This window comes from Enhydra lutris, unplaced genomic scaffold (assembly GCF_002288905.1).
Source record: "Enhydra lutris kenyoni isolate GAN:26980312 unplaced genomic scaffold, ASM228890v2 scaffoldscaffold34, whole genome shotgun sequence".
NCBI lineage: Eukaryota > Metazoa > Chordata > Mammalia > Carnivora > Mustelidae > Enhydra > Enhydra lutris.
In genome coordinates, this window is record NW_019154118.1 from 27,858,097 (window position 1) to 27,864,096 (window position 6,000).

Sequence of the window (6,000 nt, forward strand, 5' to 3'; positions counted from 1 at the left end):
GAGTAGAAGAAGAGCTAAATTAGAGCGATCTGGACTCAGAATAGGAAAGAGACAGAAGCCATGAAGTGCAAAGCTGAGAGCACAAATTCACCGGAGTGACTCAATTATTATTGCGTATTACAGTGCGGTAAAGTTTCACTGTTACTAAGCAACATTCAGAAAACAGCACTCTGTCTGTCTGGGACTCCTGCAGGGAAGGGGACAGATGGAGGCAGGAGACACATGAAGCCAGACTGGTTTTGGGTAGATAATTAATAAAGCGCCATGATGGATACGGGAGGCTTCCTAACACCCTGCTCCTTCCACTTTAGTAGCTCAAAGTTTTTCTCTGTAAAATAGTTCATATTTTGTCTAGGACATTAAATACACACACACACACACACACACACACACACACACACATATATAAATTAAATATATATATTTAAATATATATATGTATATATATATATATAAAACCAGTAAAAATGCACGTGCACACACACACACACATATACATATATATATATATTTGTATATTTGTATATATGCATATGTGTGTGTGTGCACGCGCATTTTTACTGGTCGACCTGCTATGGGAAAACCAAGACCTTTCATTCAGATATTCATTGTTTATCTACTCAGCGACAACCATACGGGATCAAAAACCCTGGATTTCGAACTCTTTTCCGCACCCCCACTGAGAACTTAGAGGGGAAATAGAGACGGAAAGAATTTATCATCAGATTCTAAAGAATATCAGAACAATGATAATGACGAGGGAGTGATAGCTATTATACAATATTCCCCTCGCGTAACAGAGAAGAAATGAACAAACCCGAAGTAATCAGCAAACTGGCAGCATCATCAACAATTTCTTTTTTCACAATTTCCGTCCCCGGAAGCCACCTGCAAGGAGCCTGTCCCAGTCCCTAAGGGGAAGCGTGGCGCACACCGGAATAATAAGCCCATGAGGTCGGAGTATTTCTGTTTATTGTGGAATAAAACCACTCACCTTTCTGCAACTTGGTCAACGTTTTCTCTTCATGAAAGATGCGCTGTGTTGAAAAATAAACAAAACGCACTTTATTGTTGGCAAAGGGAAGGACATAGATAAGAAATCTGACATTGAGTTGCTGCCTTGGGGCCCCGGCCTGGTCAGCAAATTCTCATCATTACCGAGGCATCCCATCGGCATTGGGTGTTGGCTGAGGCCGAGCCCGTGTTCTAAATATCCTGGGCGGGATGCAGTTCAAGCGCGAACAGGGCCACCAGTAACAGAGGCGAAGGCTTCGTGAGCATCTCACAGCTGCGGTTTCCTCTGTTAGATGTGAACGCAGAAATCTGAAGGCTGGCTTCGTGGTCCCTGAATGGAGACCCATTCTCCATGCTAACGCCTTACCTGAAGCCCCAATCAGGAAAGGACCGGGAAGGACGTCTTTCTGTTATACAAAATATGTACTTTTGGGTCTTGCCATTTCCTCAACACTGCCTTTAAACCCAGCTGCTTTCCAAGAGCTCCCGAGCTACCGATTCCATCCTGGTATTTCCTCCTCATGCCCCTCCTTTGATGGGGGCCTGTACGGTTTCTCATGTAGACCGTCGTGCCAATAACTGATTTTCTCCCTTATTCCAGAAGCGACCTCACCCTGTCCGTCATACACTCTGTGCGAGAATGACCAATCTAAACAATCACAGGATCGTGACGTTCCTTCTTCTTCACCGTCTGCAGGGACAGTTAACTCGGTACGCTGGCTGTCTGCGGGCATCACCCCGCCCTTCCTGCCCCGCTCGTCCCCTTCCCCAGCCACCTGTGCCTTCACACCTGCTCCTGGCTTTGACCACAGTCTGCTCTTTGAGGCTGCCATGCTTCATGCCGCTGTACAAATTTCCTCCCATCTGTGCATATTCAACTTCTCAAACAAGTTACTTTCTGTGAGCTTTTGGAACCATTTTCTCAGGCTCCATGTTCCGGCAGCTTCCAGTCGCCTCCCGACCCTGACCCTGACCCTTCCAGCGCAGCCCGCTTCCCTCGTGTGGTCCGCACCCAAGCGCTCCTCTCTCTTCACTTTACCTCACCGCCCCTCAGGTCTTTGTTAAGTCAGTTAACACGTAATAACGACAGCTGTTACCAAGACGGGGCTTTTAATCCTCTCCTCCTCTCTGATTTCACGTTAACCTCAAGGAAATAACTCATCATTTTACTCCCATTTTGGAAATGTTCAAACACTCCTTCTTGTCCGTTGTGTGTGACATGCAGATGTCTCTTCTAGGAGTTTGCTTCCTTATTTGAAAAGCTCCTTTTTTAGATACTGCGTCCCCCAGCCAGGGAGAAACAACCACCCCCTCTTCTTCCCACACCCATGTCCATCTCTGTCTTCACATCCCTTATGCAGTTAGTATTTTTCATTATTTAAAAACAGAATTTGGACTTAGGCAAGAGCATAGATAATCCAGTAATATCTCATTTTATTTCTACTTTTAGGGTGATTTCTTAGTTCTCTATTGCATTAGTTGAAAGGAAGGACTCTACATGGTATTACTTTTTATCTCCCATAATATCTTGCATATCATACCAGATCCCTGTATTTGTTGTGCGAGAAAAATGAATTAGTGAATGAGTAATGGTTGAGGGGTTAGTGTATGTGTGCGTGTGCACCAAGCTGATTGCTATAACTTAACCATGGAGACTCTATCTTACATTTCCTGCATCTTTCTTTTCTTTTTCTTTCTTTTTTTTTTAATAGCTAATATGTTGAGGATTTCAGTTAAGTCTGTCACATAAATAAGATAATTGTAGAATAATTAACAGGGAGTTAAGTCATGTTTAATAACTACATGCCATCATCCCACATCTTTTAAAAGCCCAGTAACGAGAAAGAAGAGGCTGCCACCATGTAGCTAAGAACTGAAAGGATCACAGGAAATGGGTCTGCGGGAAGAGTCAGGCATGGACGTCCTGCCCCATATGCCCTCATCATGTCCAGCATCTGAGTCTCAGGCAGGACTGGAAGGAAACAGAAGGGAAAGGAACAACAGACAAAAGGATATTTTGAGTAACTTTCTGATGAGAAGAGGGAAATGACTAGGATCAGGGTAGACCCCGACCACAGAAGGCATGAAAAACTTAACCCAAGGGATTTGTAGCTAGACTAGATTCTCAGAGCACGTTAACACCTCATTAATCGGAGCGGGCTATGACCTTGGCATGTAAGGGATTTTAGTAATTACCTTGGGAATAGCAGACAGTTCCCCTCTTTGTAACTTCATGTTTCTCTGAGTTTAGTGAAATCCCAGATGCTACTGGTCCATTTCAAACTCAGTGTTCGCAGACAGTATCCTCCAGGACATTCAGCGATGTCAGAAAAGCCTCCATGTGATCAGAGACAGGACGGGCATGGGGCTGGATCCACGTAAACCATTAGTTTAAGGAATTAGAAAGCCGCCCCACATAACAGAATCATTACTGGGAGAAAAATATAAATACAAGCATAATAAATAAATCCTATCATTAGGTCAATAAAGGACTGTTTAATGAAAAGTCTTCACCATGCACACAATTGATTTATAACTTCCATTTCTAGGACTGCAGGTCCATAAATAAAGCAGAGTATACGGATTTGGTTAGAGGGATGGCTACTGCAGAGCTACGCATCAGAAAGGAAAATTGCGAGAAGCCAAGCAATCAGTAATAACAGTGCATGGCATTCTCTGCAGCCAGGAAGATCCTGGGCAGACTTACCTCTCCTCCCTCGGGCAGCCATCCTCAAATGCAGAAGGAGAGATACGCCGGTGACAGACCACCTGGCTGGCAGACGATGTGGCACAGAGGTCCAGACCGAGACCAGCCTTGCCGTCAGCTACGCGGCTTGGTCTAGGCGAGCGGCTCAGTGCTTCTGGGTCTAAGCTTCTCCAGGTACAAAATGGTTTGCCCAATACAACGGCTTTCAGTGCCTACCATACTGTGAGAGATTTCTATTGCAGTGTTAGTGATACAACCCGACAAACAGCCCTTCTTCCCGACACCCCACCCACAGCTCTCCTCGGCTCTGCTGGGGGCTCGCGGGACTGAGCTGCCCGTCAAGAAGCCATGAGGCTGGGCTGGAACGTCCAGCCTCACCGCGATCCCGTACTCCCCGCCACACAGGTGGGAGCCAGGATGAAAGCAAAAGCGCCTCCAACGGCACTACTACTGTGGGTTGTGCAAACTAGCGCACTGGATTTAGCGAGAAGAGATTTGGGAAATAACGATGAGCATGTCCATGGCATTCAGTCCGTCGGCGTTAGCCTCAGACTGCTTTTCCGCCATGGGTATGGCCCTCCCACAAAACAGGGACGCGATCTGGTAAAGAACCGGGGCTCCGGCACAGAACCCAGGTCTGAGCCTGACTGCACAGCTGTTTCAACTACGTCAAGTGCTGCCGTTTTTTCGAAGCACGAGGCTTACCCTGTGCTTGACCTTCCCGACCTGGCTTTTCGGAGCTGCTGTCGTGACTAGGGTGCAGAGTCATGCTAAAGCCCGAGAAACTGCCTTCCTCACTTCTCCGTCCCTTTTTCCCTTTTGTGTTAGTTTCTTATGCAACAAATTACCATAAACTTAGTGTCTTAAAATAAAACAAATGTACGCTTGTAGTTCCGGAAGTCAGGAGTCCGAAATGGGTCTCACCGGGTTAAAATCAAGGTGTCATGGGACTGCACTCCTTCCGGAGGCTGTAGGGGGAAATCCATTTCCTTCAACAGTTTCCAGAAGCCACTCAGATTCCCTGACTCATGGCCTTCCTCTCCATTCTCAAAGTCAGCAGGATAACATCTACAAATCTCTCGTTCTCCCTGTCTTTCTTGCACGTGCACGTGTACACACACACACACACACACAGACACCCTTCTCCCGTTCCTGCCTGCTCCTTTCCCTGATAAGGGCCCTGTGATTGCACTGACCCTCCTGGATAATGCAGGATAACGCCCCCACCACAAACTCACTGACCTTCAAGATAATATACTGAGAGAGCCCACGGACCAGGACGCTGACATCTTTGGAGGGACCACAGATCTGCCTACAATGCTTTCCTTCTGAACAACCCTTTATACCAAAATAATTTTGAAGCATCCATGTCTTAATATCCTGTAGCGATTTCCCCATCAATTTCAGGACAAAATCCAAGAACTTGCCAGCAGGACCCAGTTCAGTGACTCTCACGTCCATCTTAAAGTTGCATGAGCCGTCCAGGGGCACCTTTTTATTCCAGTCCTGACATTGCTCTGAACCTTCCCCCCCAACACATGGCCTCTTTCCTTGGTCCACACAGAGGACAAGAGAGAAATAAATGAAGCAATAAAATGATGACTCGAGGAAAGAGGAGAGTTTTAGTGGTATATTTCGGAAGTAGACTCATGTTTGCTTAGTGATCTCTTAATTATGGAGTACTCCAAGCTGATAGGTGTGAGAGAGGAAACTCGGAAAACCGAATTCTGAGCAAAGAACAGGTTTGGGGGTGGAGGGAGATGATGGGCCCGGGTTGTCACATAGAAGAAAATATACAGTAGATGTTAGGATAAGAGCATTACTAACTTTCATGAAAAATTCAAGACTGCCATTCATATCAATGACTTCAAACCATTTTAATTATTTATTTATTTGAATGACCCATTTTGAAAGCCAAGATAAAGGTCTGACAATACACGGGGCTATCGCTGTGTAGGAGCGCTCCCCCGTAGGGGCCTTGGATGTTCCTCTTAAGCTGTCCCGCACAATCTTGCAAGACCAATGCAAATGATAAGTGAGGAAATAATTTTTGATTTGGATGGGAGTGCTGAGCATCTCATCAGCTGTAAAAGACAGTTGGCCCATAATCTTTAGATGTTAGTCTGTGCAGTTCTCTTGATTTAATTCCATGGGCGGGCTGTGAAGAGCTAACGTGGTGATATTTGTCTTAGGTTTGCTTGCAGAGCTTTATTTGATGCCAACTCATAAATAATACTTGCGGCATCAGAGAATCTCATTACCCTTCATTAGGAAGAGCA